Genomic DNA, 21,617 nt, shown 5'->3' with positions numbered 1-21,617 from the left:
GTGTTCTTTCCAACTGCTGTTACCCTTGTCCAAAACAAGTAGGTTCAGTCACAGTAGAAGTGAAAGTGTGGAACATTAGTGTGGATCCACTGACACTGGTGGAGCTTTCTCAGGGTAGTGCAACCCTGTGTGCCTTTCTGTGGCAGGTAAGATCAAATGCTTGCAGGTACTGTGATTCTTTTCTTGTCTTCCCAGCCCCGTCTTTTCAAACTTGCTCTTTTAATGGCTGTCAGGATCCCACAGTGAGCCAGAGCTGGGAAACAGAAATGGCTGAAAATTGTTTGGATGTGGTTTATTGATGCATTTGTTTATTCTACTTGTTTGTGCAGTTGGTTTGTGACTGACATAGCTCTTTGAGTCAGCTCACTGAATTAACTTGTGAGCTGGCATAAGGGACTCGGGTGCTCTCTGATAGCCCTGAATTAGCTTGTTTTAGGCTGCCATGGAAGGTACCCCCTCAACCTTGTCTTCTGCAGAGGCAGCAAGAAGTGTATTCATTACATACATGGATTTACCAAGCTCAAGCTATTGAGCTGATTCCTTTTTGCCACTGCACATGCAAGTTGGCTTGGCTTGGCTTTCCAGGGTTCCAAGGGCTTTGTGCTCCATTGTAAACACATACTTGTCTGCCACTTGACAGAACTTAGGTTCTGTCTGGATGCTTTTTCTTTAAAATAAGGCCAGGACATATGCGTATATATACATACTGATATACAAACTGTGTATCTATTCATACATGAACATACACATATGTATATATACACATATATTCTGTCCAGAGCAGCTTATATCTTAAAAAGCTTTCATGCAATGTGACTTTTTTTTTGATGATTTATATGATAAGAAAAGCGATTAATTAGCTAGTGAAGCAAAATGGCCTTGCAAATAAGGGTTCGTGGGCTCTTTCTAGGTATAATGAACAAGAGAATGTGGATACATGGTCTTCACAGAGCAGTTATTATGTAGTTTTAGTAGTAATAGCTATCTGAAGTAGTAGATAAATTTTGTGCATTTGGTAGGTTATGGTGTATCTATCTGATCAGAAATCACGACCATATTCATTACTTGGTCTTTTAAAGGAGAGCGAAATGAAAACAGCATAGCTTTTTACTAAAAGCTTGAAAGCATTTCTTTTTTATCATACTTACTTGCTTTGAGAATGGATAGCTAGTAATATCTATTAATTTCTTACCCTGATTTTTTTTTCCTTTTCTCCTCATATTGACTTTAATGTGTTCAGAGTTGTCGTTTTCCTCACTTGTTAATTGCTTATGTCATCTCTGCCCACTGCTTTGGGGGAAGTGTTGACTAAACCTACAGTTCCATTTAGTATTCTCATTCCTTTTCAAGTAGTGGTATCTCTTTTCTTTTTAATTCTGATGCTGTATTTTTATATACTTTCAATCCTTTAGGGTTTTTGAGTGTTCTTTACATTTACTTTTAGTATGCTGATACCAGGACCTGGGGTCTTGCCTTGAGTAAAAGGCTTCTGCAGGTTCAGCTGGAGCTCTGCAGGAGCTCCTGGTGCTGTTTGGCAGCTTGCACTGCTGTAATGCAATGGCCTCTACATTGGAAGAGGTGATGCTACAGAAGGTCATGTGTAGGGCAGATAGGAATCCAGAGCATCCTGCTGATGAAACTGCCATCCCTACAGCATGTTGGTAATAGTCTTGTTACTGGTGACGTTTTGTCAGCTGAAGGCTTTTGTCATTCAGGTAGGGGAGGCTTTTTTTATCCCCCAGACCATGGAGACTGCATTTTGCTGACTTATGACAAGTTTGCATGTGAGTTTGTGCAAATAAGTCAACTGAAATAGCCTGTGTGTCAACACAGCTCTGCCTTTCAGCCAGGTGCAAAGCCAGGTGCGAAGGTATTAATTCCCAATGACTTTATCCAGTGTTGTTTCTATCAAAAGAGATATCACTCTACTACTCCTCTGAGGTTGTTTTTTTCCATCTCCTCAGTGGTGGGGAATGGGTGCATGTATGTGGTTGTATGTATTATGTTTATCTTAAAATTTAGATTCTTTGGAGCTTCTTGTTATAGACTACAAAGTCTAGCGAATCTACATAAAATTCCTTCAAATAGTTGAGTTGATGTGCTCAAAGACACATGGTCAAATTTGATGGTGAGTTTTGGTCAGATGGAGAAGCATAGTTCTGTGTCCTACTTCATTTCTTGCCAAATGCTCCTTTATGCCTGTCATAAGGTCTGTGTGGCTACTTTTAAGTAACTTGTTATGGTACTGAAGTTCAGCAGTCTTTCTGTCTGTCTGTCTTTTTTCCTGTTGTGTATAGAATTTTTTATGAACACTTGGTACCTGTGCTGGAATAGCTTGCTTTAATGAGCATTACATATTTCTGTTTTCTGCTCAGCCCTTAAATTCTTTAATTCCCTCTTAAATGTTGAGAACATGGTGGCTTACTGTTAGTTTATCAGGTTTTTTTTTTACTCTTCCTCTGATATGTCAGTCCTGACTTAGTCCATCTTGAACTTATCTTTTGCCAGCATTCTGTGTAGGAGAGGCTCTTGCAAAGAAGCCTGTTTTTGCTTTTTTCAGTTATTATTATCGTTGCTGGTATTAAATTTAATTGCACCCCTCAATTTTTATGCACCAGCTCTTGGGATTTTTCTTATTTTTAGTGTTTTCTGATCTGATACTCTTTGCTCTTCTAAAGTCTTTATCTTTTTTTTTCTTTTTTTCCCCCCATCTGCTGGTAACAAGGAAGAAAAGCTAGGTTTTTAGAATCTGACAAACTACTGGAAAAATAGGTGGTAGAAAATTTTACTGCTTTCTGTTTCTTTACCCAGGCTTTGATTCACATTTTTCTGGGATATGCTCATTTGGCCTGTGTAACCTCAAGAAAATGTTACCATTTCAACATAATGACTCTTTTCTTTCATGGCTTCCTGTTCCCTTTCCTTGTGAAGTGGTATGTATACCTTCTGCAACTTCCAGACTCAGCTGGGAGCTAAATGTGCAGCTTTTCATTTCCTTTCTCTTCTTGCATTGAAGATCTTTTGGACCAGCAGTGTCTTAATCACCATTTCTGAAACACGGCAGCATGGTATGAGTTTTGGTAGGAGTTCTTTCATGACTGCGGTGAACTTTGGTTGTGTTATGGGCAATGTCATTTAGCAGTGAACTAATGCAATCAGTAAACAGGCTTTCTGACATAGTGTAAGATCATTCTAATGAGGAGCAGGGGAAAAGCTTATTTTCTTATTGCCAGGTAAAGAACAAATATGCAACCAAAAATGTCCCTTGGCATGTCCTGTAGTGGTTCAAAGGCTAAACTGAAAGGTAGATTCTCCATCAAATTAAATTCTTTTGTGTCTGGCATGGTATTCCTCTTACTTCCTTCTCTAAACAGAGTTGGCTTGACTCTTCCCCCTTTTTCACAGTAACTGTGTGATTCCTTGTTTAGTTTGTGAGAATTGCAAAAGCTGTGATGTTTTTCTGAATTCAAGATGCCAGATTTGTAGTGATTTCTTCCTCCTTCCTGTTGTTCATCCCCTCCTCTTGATGGACTTATTTCAGGATTTGTTTGTTCTTATTTTCCCCAAGGAGAAGACTCTTCTTCATCAACCTTCATGGCAGCTTATGGTTCCTGGTATACAGAGGGTTTAGTTGACTTCAAATGTAATACCAGTGCCATTTTACCAACTGAAGTAAGAAAGGCTGGACTGCAGTATAGTGTGCTCTCTGCTTCTGTATCAACTCTGTTCCTTTCACTTAGGGAGCATAATTCTCTGAAGTCCTTCTTGATAGGTTTCCATTTTGAGATACACTCTGTTCGGAATGACACGGCATCTCTGCAGGCATAAAAATTGTTATGAAACGCTAATCACAGAGAACTTGTTATCAAAATACTCGTTTCTTCATTTTGTTATTATCACTGTTGTGAAATGGAGTGATTAAGAAGTGTTATTCCAGAAGTAGAGGAAAGGTATCGGAGGTTGCTGCTTTTTTTCTGCAAAAACAGTGCTGTCTTGAGCCCCAGTTATTCAAAAACAAGTTGTAATGAAAATATCCTAAAATCCTTAGCTTTAGCTTAGTTGTGTCAAATACTTGGTAAAACTCCAAGGTGGTAAATAACTTGGTTATTTTCTTTTTGGAGTACTAATCTTGTTTGCTTTGGCATCCAAAACCAAAGACAGCTTATTTCTACTTAATATACGCTTTTTTTAGAATATCCCTTCCATGCAGTAATAAAGATACCTATTACAGAACTCAGGAGGCCAGTCACAGACCATGGGTTCTGCTGTGTTTGGTGGTCCCAGAGGCAGAGAGGAGCAGTGTTCACTTAGGCAATTCTGGCTGACATAAATAGTCTTAGTACTGATGCCAGAGTCCTTGTACACATTTTAGCAAAGTAGTGGTTTTGAGGAAGTGTTTGGAGGGAGTGTGAGAGAGGTGACGGTCTCATGTTGTGTTACATGGCTTAAGAAGAAAATGGAGATGCATCTGGACAAAGGAATGGGTCTGGAAAATTACATTTGCTGCAGTGTTCTATGGAGGTGTGAGCAGCACAGTTAAGGCCAAAAGAAATGCTACTGTACTAGAGAAAAAGAGATTGAGTGCCTAGGTGAGTGTTCTTCATCCATATCTGTGGTTTAAAGTGTCTTAGTACCAAGTGGAAAAATGAGCTGGATACAACTTTGATGTAGAAGTGTGTGGTGAAATCCATCATGTAAGATGGTGTAAGAGAAAAAGGTGAAAAAAGGGGGAGCCCCTCAGTTGTAGCAGATAGTTGAATTCCTTCAGGAGGATACTAAAAATAATTTAAACATGCAATGGCTTGATTTGTTGGTGAAACCATTAGCTAGTGCAACATTTTTCTAGATTGACCATCAGTTAATCACGTTTTCTTTCTGTCACTGTTTTTTATTGCAACGTGTGGTGGTTAGAATCCAGAATGTGTAACAATATCTTAAGTTGCCTGTCTTTTCAGTTACTTCTGTTAAAAGCAACAATTTATTTTTGTTGACCCGCACAATATGACATCTTCAAAATAGGTCTTTAACAAATAAACCCACCTTTTTTCTGTAACTTCTGGTGTAAATTCCTGTTTTTCTACTTTTTCTCTTGAGACTGTATTACGAGCAGTAGTGTAATGTATGATATGGTTTGCTGTGGAAGTTTTAACAGTGTTAAATTTTGAGACAGCAGCCTAAGATGAGATGTCAAAGTGATGGGTTTACACGAGGTTCCTGACAGTCCCCAAAACACCTCATGTAAACTTGTTTCTGCTCCATCAGGACACATCCCTTCAACCACTGTTGCTATTGTGTTCTTAGTGAAATAATACACATAGTGTATGTTGAATTGAGATTTGCTTTCAGCATGAGAAAACTCAAAGCTACAACAAGTTGGCAGGTTTTCTGATTGCACTTTCAGATCTGACTGTGTCTTTAAAAGGCCAATTATATGTAATGCTATGTGTTCACTGAACTGTTTGTATATGATGCTACAAATCTATTTCTTGGTGAGGATGTCAACCTCAAACAATTTAGCTATGTTTATAGTTTTATAACAGATTAAGTAACTCTTGTGGCTTCAAAAATTAAAATTAAATCACAGTTGATCATGATAATATAAATAGGGTACCAGACTTTACAGAAGGCTTAATCTCTTGTTCTTTATGGTTTAGTTGAAACCTGTGAATCACAAAAGGTGGCACAGAGTTGCTCTTCTCCTTCATATTTATTTAAGGTTTTCTTAATTGTTGTGAAACACTCAGAAGATGCCTATCTCAGCAAACCTGATGGCAGCGTTACCCCAGGCTCTACATTGGCAGTTCTCTGTGTGAAGTTCTGAAGGCTTCTGCCATGGTGGGTGCATCACCATTCCTGCATGGAGCATCGGCAGTCTTGACATGGATTTTGAAAATTTGTCTGTGTTTGAAACTACTGGTAATCTAATTGCTGGGTTCAGACTTGCTCTTTAGAAAAGCTTTCTCATGGATAAACCTGGATGCATTTGAATGTCTGAAAAGAGCAAGGGTTGGGTGGAGTACCATGGGAATTGCCTTTAGCCTTGCTGAATGGATAGACGGTCTGTGAAAGGCCTCAGGAGGATTCAAAATACTAAAAGAAGGTATCCATATTTAAATTCTTAGTCTGGTCCTCTGTGATCACTTATCCCTAAAAAGAAATGTAAATTCTAACTCAGTAAATCATTTATTTGATGTCAGTTGTTCATCAGAGAGAATTCTGGATGTGACTGTGGCTTTCTCAAACCAAGCATCTTAAAAGACGCTTGCCTAGTCTGTTCAGCAGCCTGTCTGGGAGCCACTGCTCTAAGTCATAGTTGTTATATGCAGCAGTAGGTGCCAAGTGTAGTGGAGAGGGCCATTTTATTGCACATCTCTATCTTTGTTGAGTGGTGACAGGGTGAGCGTTTTTTCAGATGTTCTTGGAGCTGGTGAGCTTTGTCTGTTCATTCCTTTTGGATGAAACACCTCAAATGCTTTTAAGTAGCTAATGCAGAAAGGGATCATGCTTTTCTATGGTTAGAAGCTCAGGTGCTGCTCGTAAAGGTGTTTTCATAGGTAGGCAGAAAGAGAATCTGATGTTTCTGGGTAGATCTGTACCACCTAAATTGCTATATGGAGTGGGGCAGTTTCCCTTGAGAGTCCTTTTTGTCTTTGTGAGGGGCTAAAGGTACAGCAAGAGACATTTTCTTCCCTGCTGCTTTCCTCATTCCAGTATACCTGAAGCAGAGTAACCATGGCTCCAAAGTTGTCATTAAGCTTCCTAAGAATACTTTTATTAATTGCGATTGCCTGTACAGTAGTTTGACAAGATTAGCAAAGCGTGGAGTGCACTTCCTACTGTTAGTTTTTTCTTTTAATGACAAAGTTCTTTGGATTTGGCACAGTCTGTCTGCTGCAAACGTCTGAAGTGCAAACAGTGAGGACTTGGCAAGCAGTACAGCACTGGTAAGAGGATGTTTGGGCCAAGGACTCCTAGCCAAGCTCTTACCTTTTTGCATAAGATTTTCTTTAACGGGAAGGCAAAGGAGATGGGATTGTGGTTAAATAATTACTCCTTGATTGAGTGAGTACTGCCCCGAGGAAGGTGCTTATGTAATGAAAGTCTCTATTGTGCTGTGTAAGAATAAGGACTCTGTGTTGAGATGGTGTGAGCAATCATCACGCTGTTGCTTTCTCATACTTGACTCTGCAGACCTGCGCTGAAAAAAATTATTAACTAGAGTTTTACCTTAAACACACCAAAAAACTATGGCAGTCTAGCATAAGGGGCAACATTGTACTTCAAACTGTGCTGCAGGGCTTTGGATCTTTGTGCCCAGGCATCAAGCACCATCTTATTGGGCACCCGTGGAGTAGGAATTCTTTGTGGCCAACTTCCCCTTTCCAATCCAAGCAGCTCATACTTTGTTTAAAGCCAAAGGTGTATCAGCTCCTGGGGAACACGGGGGATTCATATCTGGTGGCTGGGTTCATCTTTTTGGAGCACTATTTTTCCCTCTCCTTCATACTTCTTGCTCAATTCTGTATACAGACGGCTGCTGCTGTCTGCAGCAACCTATTTGTACTGGTGGCAAGATTATTTTCACTTCCTTACACTCTTTATGTGTCTTAGCAGGAGTAATAACACAAGCTTAGAGACATCTGTTTTCTCCAGTGTTTGGTACTGTAGTGGCACACAGGAGCAATTGCAGAACAACTCCTTCTGGATGTGGCAGTCAGGGAGACAGTGTAGCTGGAGATGCTCAGTCTAGTCCATGTACTGTGTGCTATGGAGTGCCATGGAGGAAGCATTTAGCCTGGATGTGAAAAGCTTTGTAGCTGTACCACGAGGTGAGCCTGCACAAATAAACCCTCCTTTATGTGAAGGCTACTTTGAGCACTAGACTAGTGGTTTGGTTGAGGTAGCTCAGGACTCTTAGATTTAAACATCTCCCCTGCACACTGTCCCTGCACTGAAGCCAAAAAACAAACAAACAAACAAAAACCAAAACAAACAAACAACAACAAAAAACCAACCTGCAGCCTCTTGCTTTTTTACTAAAATTCATGCATATGGCCTTAGGCATACCAATAGGCATACCTTTGATGCCAGGTGGTCTCCCTGCCAAACCTAAAGCTGGCTCTCAATAAGATCTTATTTGATTATGCTTTCAATAGAGTGCCAGAAAGCTGAACCTTGGCAAAACTGTACTTTAAGCTGATGGTGAGAACAAAGGAAGAATATTTTAGTCCTGGATGGGCATTGTAACTACAGATAGACGAGATACATTTTCTTCTAGATCTAAGTCATAGATTTTATTTATTTTGCCTATTCCATTGTAGTGTAAGCTAAATTAGAATTTAGATGTTCTAAATAATTATTTGGATTTGTCCTTGATTTTTTCCCATCTCCCAGATAATGGATTAGTTGATTTTGGAAGCACTTGCCCTAGGCATTACTGCTCTAATTTGAGCCTGGTGGTGTGGCTGCAAAGGAAGAAGCCTAAGGAGGGTGGGAGGAGCACTTCTCCTTCCCCTCTTTCCTGGTGACCTCTGCTTCTGTGGTTGCACTCGACTCTTTTCCTGCACATTTTGACCTGTGCTGTAATCCTGTCAGAGGGGATAATTGCAGTCAGGAATGAAGTCTTTTCTGGAAAAGATTTCTTGCTTAAATCTGCACATATGAAATGTTTTTGACATTCGTTGGTAGAAATTGGCTCCTTGTTGTTCAAACCATCAGGGTTAGTCTTTTCATGCCACTCGGTGTTCCTGTGGAGAACCTCACTGCATACAACGTTCTAGGAGGCAAACAAACTAGCTAACACTTTTTTGCAATTCAAATAAAGTTAAAAAAACAAACAAAATTACCCCAGGTAACAAACACATCAACTACAACTATCACTGTCGTGATTTTGTAAAGGTAAGTGTGTCTGATCTCACTTGTCAAATGCACTTAATCTCACCTGCTGTTTTTGTCACCAATACCTAAGTCAACTTGGAACTGAAGGAAGAGAAAATTAGTTTTACTTTTAAGACCTAAATTATTGCCTCCTCGTTGCATTGTAGAATGAAACGTGTAGTTCTAGAATTTTGACTAATGCAGTACATTTTTAGTTGTAGCTGGAAATGGTCTAAGTTTTTCAGTAACCTGGAAAATACCTTAAAGGAAATTGTATTATTTCTATGGTGTTTTTATGGAGTTTTTGTTCGGGTGGACTTTTGTTTGTTTCTTTTTTTCAGAAAATACAAACTTTTCTCAGGCAGGCTTGTAAGAAAGGTTTGTAAGGAAAGGAATTTTTTTCTTTATAAAATGACTAATTTGGGGAAGACAGGCAAGGTTTCAGGAACACAGACATCACTTAAATCTTGAAACAAAAGCAGTGAATATAAAGCTATGTCAAGTTTGAGTTAATAGTAATAAACAACTTTATAATCCAGAGAAAAGTTTGTTTGTGGGAAAAATCTACCAAAAATCCGGTAACTTCGTGATGACTCCAGGATTTTCTTGTTTTGGTGTCAACTCCAAGAATTTGGATGGAGGGAGTGTTCTTTCTTTGAGTGTATCTTTTAGGTTTCTTTCTGTCTTCTATCACGTACTTTCAGTAGTGTGACTTCAGCTAGACAGTTTCCATAAGAAATATGATTCATTGGGTAATTTATGACATACTTCGGGATGTGCTTTGGACTTCTTTTCCTGTTTGGGAAGAGGGATAGGCTGGATGTGGAGATGTTTTGGAAGCCTTGGCTTTTGTTTCTGTGTCAGGGTTTGATTCTGTTTCACATCTCTGTATGTGAGGAAGGGTTTGTACGTTCTGGAGTTTGTGCCCTCCCTCTTCTTATCGCTTCATATTAACCAGTCTCATAAAAGATATCACCTCTCTGTGCAAGACCTGCCTTTCCTGTATCCTTGGGCAGTTGCAGATACAGCAGTAATAGTGGGGATCTGTTGGATATGCTGTTCTTGTGAACCACATCTGTATGTTTTCGTTCATAGAGTAGCTGGAATTTATTGTGGTGAGGAAGTGACTGTGGGAGAATGTACCTTCTCCTGATACTTTGTGGGATGCTTTCCTAACCGTGTTAAGGATTCATCCAATAGCATTGTTCCATGGATATATAATACAGCTTTTAACATACTGACAGGATAGTTTAAAATCAAAAAGCAAATAAAAATATCTGTATGAATTGGGAAACACGACCTCATGAATGTGAGAGTGGGAGAGCCTGGGCTATATCTCTGGTAGTGTAGCCCCAAGAGAAATGCTTTAGCAGCATAAAAATGGTCACTCTTTTTTCCTCTTTTGCTTCTGCTCCAGCTGAGTGTTTATGAGGTAGAGTTTGAGTGGCTGCTGCAGTGGGAAACATAGATTGGCTGCGGTTAAGATGCACACAAATGTTTAGTATAAATATTTAGCAACAGACATAAACAGGAGTTAAATGGTGCAAATTGGGATTGCTAAGACAAAACTTACAGGTGGCCATTTTCAATCAGTGACCTCTTATTTTTTTTTTACCTACCACTGTATTTTTACAGGGCTTTCCTTTACTTCCACCTAAGATTTTTTTGTGCCCTCACGGTCAGAGGAAATTCACACAAAAGGCTGATTGCACCTATCTGAAGATGAGGAGAAAAACAGTAGGGGAGATATAGGGTCACACCTCAGAGTGAGTCTCCTGCTGGCAGGTGAGAAGTGGAAGGGACAAATAACTGCTTTTAAAACCTTTCCATTATCTCTCCAGTTTAATTTTACCACTGAAACAAAAGAAGCAATAGTGGTAGTTCAAACAGCTGCTTCACTTAGGTCTAGTTAAAGATGCTTGCAAAAGCTTACTGCTCTGTCCAAGGTTCATTTGAAAATTTGTGCCTAGACAAACAATATCCTTGTGCTTCACAAGCTGTCAACTTTGCTAACATGCTTAAAAACGGTGTGGCAAGTTTTTTGTCAGAAATAATAATGAAAAGATACCTTCCTTGAATGTCAAAAATTACATAGACAGATTAGCTTCTGTATGTGAGCATACTTTATTTTTATGTGATGGCTGCATAAGAAGCATTTCTGTATGAAGTCCCAATTCAGCAGGAGCTTTTCATTCTCTAGAGTTAGCTGCATTTGCATAGAATACAGGGACATCTAGGATTTCTTTAGGCCATATAAAGATGGGGAAATACCATAGAATGGTTTGGGATGGAAGGCCTAAAGATCGTCTAGTTCCAAACATGCTGTCGTGTGCAGGGACACCTTTCACTAGACAAAATTGCCCAAAGCCCCATCCAACCACGCCTTGAACACTTCCAGGGATGGGGCATCCACAGCAACCTGTGCCAGGGCCTCACCACCCTCACAGTAAAGAATTTCTTCCCAGTATCTAATCTAAATCTGCTGTCAGTTTGAAGCCATTCTCCCTTGTCCTATCACCACATGCCCTTGTAAAAAGCCCTTCTCTGGCTTTATTGTGGGCCCCCCTTTAATTATTGAAAGGGGGGTTGAATTAGTTAAACACCTGTTTCCCACAGCTTTTAGTGATGGTCTTCTTTTTAGTGATCTTCTGGATGTTGTGTGGAAGGTGAGGCCTAAAATGGTAACCTGAATATGTACACATGTTCTTAAACTTGTAGTCCATAAAGTTTAGGAAAATAAAAAAAATAAAGGGAGGGGGAAAAAAACCCCCCAACTGTGCAGTATTTGACAGGAGGCCAGTCTAACTCCCTTGAAACTGGAGTAGCATGCCTGAGTCAGTGAAGTATGAGCTAAGAATCTGGCAGAAGCCTTTTGCACAAACAAAGGTTGAGAGAGTCTCTCAGGAAGCCTGTACGCTGCTGAATGTGGCATGTTTGAACATGAGACTGACATCGTTGTGAGTTCATAATAGTGAAAGAACAAAGTATCAGCCACAAATTAGACTGACCTAATTTTTAAGTCACTTATAGAAACCTAATAGCCCAGTATCTTGCTTGTGCAAGCTGTTTATTTCTATCCCAACCTTTGGCTACTTAATTTAAACTACAAGTTAACCCTCTGAACTGTTAAAGAAATTGTTCTGGAAGGTGCGTGTGTGTTTGAGTGGTGCTACAGACTTCCTTCCTTGGCTCTTTTTCCACTCTGACCTCAGTTTTCACATAAAGGAAGTGATTAAGGACCACCCATCATATACCTTTATCTTTCAGGATCAGTTTTTGAGGTAAGAACCTCAGGATTGTGTACCAAAACCTAACTTGTACCTATTGGCTGCTCACATGCAGACTGCAAGTCTGTCTGAAAATTATTAGAACACATGCCAGTGGTATTGGCAGGAATTTACGTAGAATGAATAAGTTATTATTGAACTTATCAGTATTATTTATTGATGTACCTATGATCATTGACTGATGCTTCTTCCATTGCTGAATACTTAAGAAATACAAGGATCTTGCAGTTTACTGATGATATACTACTTTCCAAGTATTTTAGTTGGCTCTGCGTGCCCTGAAGTTGATCCATTCTGTTGATGTATTACTTCAGTTATTGCAGAAATATATTGAACTCTTCTAGCTTGGGATTACTTTGGCAACAGTCAGTGCCTTTCTGGTTGCTTTTTGAAGGACTGTTTCAAACAAAACACCTCTACAAATTCTGGAGAAATATAAGATCTTGTTTATAGATTTGTACAGAGCTGTGTGTACGTGTAAACCCACATCTAATGGGATAATACCAATATATTTTAAGGGACTATGTTTTGTTTCTCTTTGCTATTCAAAATTCTGGTAGAAGCCCCGAGAGGTTGCTACAGAACATTTCTTGTTAACCCTGGTCTTTGCCTAAGTTGCCTATTAGATAATAACACCCTAATTTATTCCCTTGGTTTGGTATTGCACATTTTTTCTCTTCAAAATTTTTAAAAAATCCTGCTCCCTTTTAATTCTTATACACTAGGTAAAATAGTGGTCACATTTTGTCAGTTGTTCTTCAGGGGGTTTGGTGTATTTTGTGGTTATGTCACTCTTCTTTCCCATTTGAGGAAGGTGTACCTGAAGGGAACGTACAAGAGAGCTGGAGAGAGACGTTTTACAAGGGCATGTAATGATAGGACAAGGGGGAATGGCTTCATACTGAAAGAGAGCAGGGTGAGATTAGCTATTAGGAAGAAATTCTTTATTGTGAGAGTGGTGAGACACTGGAACAGTTTGCCCAGAGAAGCTGTGGATGCCCCAAGTGTGTAAGGCCAGGTTGGACAGGGCTTGGAGCAGCCTGGTGTAGTGGAAGGTGTCCTTTCCAACTCAAGCTATTCTGTGATTCTATAATTCTACTTCAATTATAATGTTTATAGTGGTGGGGAACATAAGTCATCCTATGCTCTCTTTCTTCCATTGTGAAGATATACATAGCTTCTCTTTTCAGCCATGTGGTTACTGTGTTAGAAATGTGGCTTTTGCACTGCTGTAGGTCTTGCATAACGTGATTCAGATTCACAGAAACACTTGAGATCCATTGAAAAAGACATACCAGAGCACGTTACCTGGATCATAGCTCAGTGAATACCATGACTTTTGCTTTTGTTCCCAACTGAAGCCCTGTTGGTACTATCTTGTCAATTACATTAATATTTAAAAGCAATTTTAACAAGCAGGCCATCATAATTACCTTTGTGGGTACAAATTAGGTATGAAAATATGTTGTGTTCCCAGACTTTGAGCTGTCGGTAGTCTTCCACCCCCGTTAGAGTTTTCAGTCCCAATCGTCTGGGTCTAGGAGTTTGTTAATTTGTTTTGTGTACTGCATCTGCAGTTCAGCACGCGCTTTATATCACAGCCTGAACCCCTTACTCTGAACAGCCTAGAATGGCAGACTTCTTAGCAGGATTACTGCAACTGTTTAATTTCTGAGAACACAAACTTGATTTATTCCACCATGTTAATTGGGAGCCATTGCTGCACAGGATATACCTCCATGTTTCCTTCTCTACTCCCACTTCAAAACAGTTGGGCTGTATCGTGTTTGTGGACTCACTGTTTTCCAACATCTTTTCTGTTTCCTTGCCATGTAGATGTCATTTAAGGAAAAACCCAATTAAAATTAATTGCCTTACTGTGTAGGACTGAGCTTACATATGTGTAATGTCAATGTTTTATTTGCCCCAGCATTCCTTCTGAAGATGCTTCTGCATGCTTTTATCACTGTACACTGGTGACAATATTAATATTGTTTAGAGCGTGCAGGGGGCCTTTAAAATGAGTTTGACAACAGATTTAATTAACACTTATTGGGGGGTTTTCTTGACTTCTAGATGTTTATCTGTACAGCTGACAGGACATGCATGCAGCGCAATGCAGCACTGTATTTTCAAACACAAGCAGGAAGAAACAAAGTATTAATGTTGACAGTTTGAAAAAAAAAAAGATTCCTTCCAAACTTTCTCATGCCCTGATGTGAAGGGGTTGAATGTGCATGTTGCCTTCCGGGAGAACTGGTGTCATTTCCTCAAATGGGTGAAAGACCAGAATATTTTAACCCCTGTCATACTGTACTATGGAACAGTTTACAAAATCTCTGTTCTTAAAGGAGATTGACTCACTTTAGTCATTCAGTTTAATTTAAGAGAAGAGTCAAGAAAAAGTCTGCTGCGAGAAATTCATCCCTGCCTTGCCCAGAAGCTATTCTGATTTACTTCTCTGATAAAATTACCGTCATTATCCTCTGCTTTTAATCCATTCTGGTCCTTGTTCGAAGGCTTCAGATCCACCTTCTGTTTTCATCATACAGTGACTATGAAGCAGATCAGAGTTGCTTTTATTTAATTTTTGTCTCCTTATTTGCAGGGCCGTATTATTTGAATGTCTCCCTCTTAAAATCTCTCATTAGGCAAAAGGCCTTATACTTAAAGGCTAACCATTATCTGAAGGCTCTGAGGTCTCATCTTATTTCTTTCATGGTAAGCCTTTCAAAGAAGTAGCATGGACTGTTATAACAGCTGTGCTTGATGCTTATTTAGCAGCTACTCTTCAGAGCACTCCTCCTTTTAATCTGTTTCTCAGCAAAAAATGACTGTGTAAAATACAAAAGTCACTGTTTGTATTGGTCTGCAGAGCTGCAAAACAGAGTTGATTCAGAATGTGCAGATTGTGTAGTAGATGGGAACCTTGGTGTCATGAAAGGTGCTGCTGTAAAGCACCCTTGTTATACGAAGAGTAAAGATAGACTGGAATTTTAACAGCTTGAGGATTTATGAATTAGTTGAATACTTTAAGGTTTTCCCTTTCTGTTTTACTTTGTGTCTTTGAAAGTTGCAGTATAGTTTCTGTTAGAGTGGCAAGTGTGGACTTTGCCAATTGGTCACAATTACATGATGAATCTTTACCATTTGACGTACAGGACCAAAGTGCCACACATGGTGTGTTTTGTGAGGATAAGCAACTGTCCTTCAGTTTGGTTTGTGAATTCATAATTTGTTATGTGCTGTGGCTTTGGATTGAGTCTCTTCAGACTTGGATTACATATATAAATGAAATAATGTTCTAACTCTTTGTAGACTTCATCAATTTTATGCTAGATACTTCAGACGAGATTAGATTTTTAGGAAAAGACAGCGTTAAACTTTTAGGAAAGAAAAGGTAGACAGGTACGGAGATCCTTAGAAGGATGCTGTCATGCTTGACTGTTCAGTCTCTCCCTGGCTTCCAGCTTGCCTGATGCACCCGCTCTGTAGCTGTGGGAGGAATGCTCCGTGTGACCTGATTGGTTGGATTTGTTTAGCTGCAGTTTAGGGAAGGCCCTGAGCAACGGAGGAGAAAAAAGGCTGCCATTTCTGGAAAATGGAAAAAGGTATTTCAATAAGGCCCGGAGGACTTCTTATTTGCCAAAAGTGTAAAGGTGAGTTTATATCCTTTTGTAATTCACCCTAATTGAAAGGATGAATATTTCTTTTTCTAAAGTTAGCAGAAAAGTCCTGGCCTCTTAATGATGAAAGACTTTTTTAAAAAGTTTCCCCCAGGCACAAATAGCTGAAGTTTCCACTTTAAACTTGGGTGGCTCATTCATATTTCACTTAATGGTAATATGGTATCCTCTCTCTCCCTTACCCTCCTTACCACTAAGGCTAAAAATGGGGGGCGGGCAGGGGGGAATATAAAGTATTTCTGAAAATTACAGGAAATGTCTGTTCCTTAAATAGCTTTGCCAGGGAATTTCCAAATCTGCTTAATGCTTATGGCTGAACTTGCAGCAGCTTAGTCTTCAGTCATGAGTGGATCCTGTTCTTAAAATGTGACACCTCCTTCCAGTAAACTATGTTGAAATTAAGTATATGCTTTATTTCTCATCTGCTCTTCAGCAGAAATAATTGTGCCCAGTGGTGAAATGAGGGCTCTTGGGGGCTGCTTTAAACACTTGATTTACTTCTATTTATTAAAGTTTGAAAAACAGTATATAGTTTCCTGAGATGGTAGCTAGTTTATTTGTGAGGACTTCGGAGAGGCACGGATGGCACAGAAAGGCAAGTACTGGTGAATATGAAGACTATCTGGCACTTTTCAGAGGGACTTCAGGAACTGCACATGAAGCACTAAGTAAAAAAAAGGGAAATGCTTTTTGTCTCAGTAGTTCGTTTCCTTGGACTGTCACAAGGTGGTCTCAGATCATAGGGTCTTGTCTCTAGGCAGAGCCTAATCAGTGTTAAGCATTAGTTTACTTTTAGTTTCTGGGATGAGACTAGACAAGGGGATAGCAACAAATATGATGAGTAGGATGAGCTTTTTCTTCATTTTCAATTGTCTTCGGCAAGGCTTTTGCCACTGGACTACAGGAAGGAGCAAAGGAGGTCTGCAGAGCCTCTTCTTGGGGCTCAAAAGAGAATTGGATAGCTTGAGCAGGCAGGGGGGAGTAAAAGACCTGACACAGTGTTCAGCAGATCTTCTCATCCATCTCTCTCACATACTTATGCCTATGTGCTAATGATGGGCAAATGAGAGGATCTCCAGCCTGGGTTCTTCCAGGGAAAAACACGTGCGTCCCAGTTGAGATAGTAGTCCCAGTGAGCAAAGTATGTTCTGGGTAGCACACATTGTATCTGCCTGAAGGGCTCTCACCCCGTGTTCTACTGCTGGCATTTGCAGGGTTTCTAGAGCAGTTGCCTAAAGCCAGAGGTGATTCTTGTAGCTTTTCTCCTTGTGGTGTGGGTTTGCAGTCTGTTCACTGACTGCCCTGATGTGCTCAGCCCTCTGCTGCAATGGCTCTGCACGGTTGTCATATCATTTTACCTCAGGGTTCGGAGCCACCCCTGGATTTCACAGTAAGGCAGTGCTTGGCAATAATTTATTGTCATGGTTTAGGTTACAGTGATTAAGCAAAGCTGTCATCTCTTGATAGAGATGATTTGAATCATATTTTTAGATGCCCGGGAAACAGCTTGGAATTGACACTGATGTGTTTATTTTTGCTTCCTTGTGTAGAAGTTGTAATTTAATTTGTTTATGTCAGAACAGCAGGTGCTGTGTATAGGCGTTGTATGAGTATGACTATATGTAATGATTGGTGATGCCACTGTTACCAGTGAGGATGCAGTGTTGGCTTTTTTACTGTGTGGGGAGGTGGGATTAATTACTCAAGATGTTCTGTTTCATTAGTCTTTGTCCATGAAAAAGATAGCTGTATTCAGACTTACTTATGGCCATCTTTCATATTAATAGATGCTGAACAAGGGTTTGTGAATTTGCTTAATTCTATGCAAACGCATCACCAGTGAATGCTACTTATAGATTAGTTTTCTAGCAGGGAGATGTGTTAAATTGTTTGGAAGGCTACTGTTGGTTGGTTCTTTTGTTAGTTGTTTGTTTTTAAACATCTCCAATTTTTTTTTTTTTTTTACTTTAAGGATAGTAGAGATAGATGTACTGTGGTGTTTTTGTCTCTTTCCTATTAGAAAATCAGTATTACAGAACTTTCTATTCCAGACCCTTTCCATGTACACAAATGCTAGCATTTAAAAATATCTTCTCACCTAGATTTTCATGTGTTTGGGGAAGTTTTACAGGAAATGACTCTACTGAAAGTGTGAAATCCATTTTCTGGGGTTTTTTTGTCTTGTAATAAGGATTTATTATTTTTATTATTTTCCTATGTTTAGATATTTCCCTCTGCTGGTCTTTGTATGTGGACCACCTTCTGTTCTGTTCAGCCTGTACAGATTTTGACTTAAATGTGAGTAATTGCTGCTGACATGAAATAATAATAGATTAATATAAAAGTACTTCAGAATTTTCAGTTGCTTTGATGTGGAAGTCGTAGAGGGAGAATCATCTTTTAAAAGTCCATTGACAGTTTTCCTTGTTGCCTAGTGTCCCAGGCAAGAGGAAACTAAAAGTGTAATGTATTATAGTATATGTTTGAAGTGGATTAAATAAGCCTTCATTCTGGTTGCCACAGAACTATATGCTGTGGATCTGCAGTGAAAAAGTACTTTGAAATGGAAAGACCTTCTCACTTGTTTGGGTGGATAAGGGAGTCCCCAGGTTAAGTCTCTGAGTCTCTTTTCAATAGAATGGTGTAACATCAACAGTGTGTTCTATTGCTTCCCATCTATCAGTCAGGTTTCCCTGCTGTAATATTAAACAAATATTTATTGTTTCACCATGAATGTCAAAGAGGTTGACTTCTTGGTAAATGCAAGTGATGATAACCTGGTTTATTGCTTGGAGTTGGTGGTGGTGTATGGATGATGTTTGCAAGCATGTTGCATGTATTTTGAGGGCTATGTTGAGTAGGTCAAGAAAATGTGGTGTTTTGGTGTGCTTTTTGGTTTTATTCTGAAATGATATAGTAGTATATTATTTCAAATATGACTATTTGTATGAAAGGAAATATCTTTGTTATCTAAATGGAAGATCCATTCATCTTGCTTAGCCCAGCTGTCTCAGAGTGCTGGCGGTAAAAATGTTGCTAAGCAGTAGGTATAGAAGTAGAGCAAGCTTAAAAATCTAGACTGAAGGTCTTTTGTGCAGCTTATTTGTGGGAAGTTGATTTCTTTCTGGCTCTGTCTCTCCATGTCTCAATTTTCAGACTGGTTGAAGTGGGGTGACTTTTTTTTAGAACTAGTAATCAAAACTGAGTCAAGCAGGATGAAGGACAATAGAGTACTGAAGAGAAAATTTGCCTTCATCCGTTTTTTTCCAGTGGATTGTACTTGCCTTTCTCATGAATGTATGGTGTGTAATCTAAAATGCATGTAGCTGCTGTTTCTACAAGGAAGGGAAAATAAGCACTAAGCGTTTTGACTGCATATATAGATCCAAAGTACAGATATGTTAAAAGTAAGAGAAGAGGGAGCAGCCATAGATAAGAAAAAAAAAGGGTGAAATTCTTAAAACTGCTTTTCTTTTATGAACACGGTACACATGTGACATTTTAAAAAAATGAACAAAACAATTAAAATCTATGTGTTTCTATTTGACTCTTGCTGCTGTCCAGTCTTGTACCAAAGGTGAGCCAACACCTGTACCAAGTGTTCGTTAGGGTGGTGGAAAGTGTTTGTGCTTCAACCCCCCCCCAGACAGGAAGCATGAGGAAATTATGTGCTTAATGAGATAATGACACTTGCTCAAATCATCCAAAAAGCCAAAAGACCCCCTCATTCCCCTCAACATGAGCCCTTGTGAAGAGCTCTTTTAATTCACAAGCGTTTGTTATCTCACTCCTGTGTGATCTGCACAGTGACAGATGTAGGCTGCTTGTAGGCTTCCTGTAACTTCACTTAGATTTCCCCCCTCCCCCGGACTTTACACCTTATTATGCAGTTATTGATCTCTGGAATTTATTGGCTTGCTGAATTCAGAAGAATAGCCATTCCTCCCTTTCACTTAAAAATCTTAGTTCCTTGTGCTCCATAGACGCTCTGTGTTTCTTGCTACTGATGAGTGGCATCTGGAGTAAGGGCCGGACCTCTCTCAATTGTCACTTAGTCTCCAACAGCATAGGGTACAAGTATATGTCCAGAACAGCATTTATTTCAATCTTTTTGAGGCTGGTGAGGGAATGCCGTGCCTGTCATAGATGCTGGGGGGTAAAAAGCTTCTTGCAAGAGTAGGAATTCACACTGTGATCCCTAGATCTGGAGTTCCTCTCTAATGCAGAGTTTGTGTAGGCCAGTTTGTCAAGTATCACATGTGGCTGTGCTCATAGGGACTGGTGCTGATGCTATTGGCACCAGCTATTGAACCACTGGCAGCTCCCAGTTCAGTAACACTGATGCCAAATATTCTTTTGAAAACAGCTGATCTGCCAGCAGTAGCACATCCTCTGCAGTTTAGGGTGTCCTACATCTGTGTTTTCATTCAGCTTTTTGTTGTTTTTTTTTTTGATGCTGATGCCCATCCTAAGAAACAAGAAAGGAACTGTAGAAAAGGATAGTGTTTTTCTCATGTGTACATGTGTTTGCCTGTAGAAAGTAGAAAAATACACAGTTAAAAAAAAACAAAACAACTCCTTCAGGTGTCTCAACTCAGTTTGTAAAAGCTGCCCATCAGAACCTTCTAATATTCAGATGCTGTAAAGTTATTTTGTTGGTGTTTTGCCATGCAGCAATGATGTATGTGGGAGCGTTGCTGTAGGCACCTGACAAAGCAGGCGTAAGCGACATGGCTGAGCATGTATGACACCAAGGTTCCACTTCAAGGTTATCTTCTTATGTGAGGTAGAAGTATTTCAGAGATTATAAAAAAGCTTCCAGAAGCTCTTTGCTAGTTCCTTAACTGAGGTAGAATTAGAGACTCTCAATCTGAGAGTTATTAAAATGTATTCTTGCTACATCTGCCTCTCATCCCTGGAGGTATTTAAAAGGCATGTAGATGTTGAGTTTAGGGATGTGGTTTAGTGGTGCACTTGGCAATGTTAATTTAACAGTTGGACTCAATCTTAGAGGTCTCTTTCAACCTAAGTAATTCTATGATTCTGTATAAACCAAAACTTGAGATAACTTAAACAAGTGTCCTGTTGTGATTAAAGGAATTGCTTGGAGTCAAAGTAGTAGCAGTGGAAATTAGGAGTGCATACAAAATGTGAGTTACTGTGACTGAAAAATCAAACACAAAACACAAGTGCCACGTTTCCAATTATGTGATTGCTTACTTCGCTCCCTCTGAGCCACTTGGGATGGGGACAAGAATCCCTGAGGCAAGAGAGATCTTGTAGTAATGTGGCAGCATTACACATACACATTAGAAATCCACTGTTGTTGGTGTAGAAGATAGTAGGGGTTTTGGTGGGTTGGTTCTTTAAACAATATGGAGAAACTGTAAAGACACCAGGCAAGTGTTGAACAGATTTTTTTAGTTTTACTGTGAGTTAAATGAGGTAACGAGCAGTGCCACATGTTGCAGCCCCTCTGCAAGGAGGAAGCAGCCATGCAGTGTTATCTGCGTGCACGTGAGTGACTTCATGGGGTATTCTCGTAGTTTGATTACGGATCACTTTTCCATAGTCCTGATTTCAGTGTAGAACACCCTGTGGCTAGGATGGTTTCCTAGCTTGAAGATCAGCAATGGCCTACTTAGGGCAATGTGTTATATTACATCATTTGATGAGACACTATGGTGTCAATCAAGGGGGCCCCTGGTGTTCTAGTGGTTAGGGTGCAGGACTCTCACTGCTGCGACCCGGGTTCGATTCCCAGCCC

At 39.7% G+C, this 21,617-nt stretch overlaps 1 protein-coding gene across 4 annotated transcripts in view; it reads left to right on the top strand.

Moving 5' to 3' along the window:
* Window positions 1–21,617, top strand: part of DUSP16 (dual specificity phosphatase 16) — a 62,053-nt gene that overhangs the window by 8,984 nt on the left and 31,452 nt on the right. For 2 of the 4 annotated variants that reach the window (XM_017832844.1, XM_017832845.1), the window contains exon 2: window positions 18,075–18,148. The exons of the other annotated variants lie outside the window; for them this stretch is intronic. The gene's annotated coding sequence lies outside the window, so the exon portion shown is untranslated. The remainder of the gene's footprint in view (window positions 1–18,074; window positions 18,149–21,617) is intronic. 4 annotated transcript variants of the gene reach the window in all.

Source organism: Lepidothrix coronata, unplaced genomic scaffold, assembly GCF_001604755.1.
Source record: "Lepidothrix coronata isolate B3197 unplaced genomic scaffold, Lepidothrix_coronata-1.0 Scaffold208, whole genome shotgun sequence".
Lineage (NCBI taxonomy): Eukaryota > Metazoa > Chordata > Aves > Passeriformes > Pipridae > Lepidothrix > Lepidothrix coronata.
Note: the sequence above shows the minus strand (reverse complement) of the source record. Positions and strands in the feature narration are given on the sequence as shown.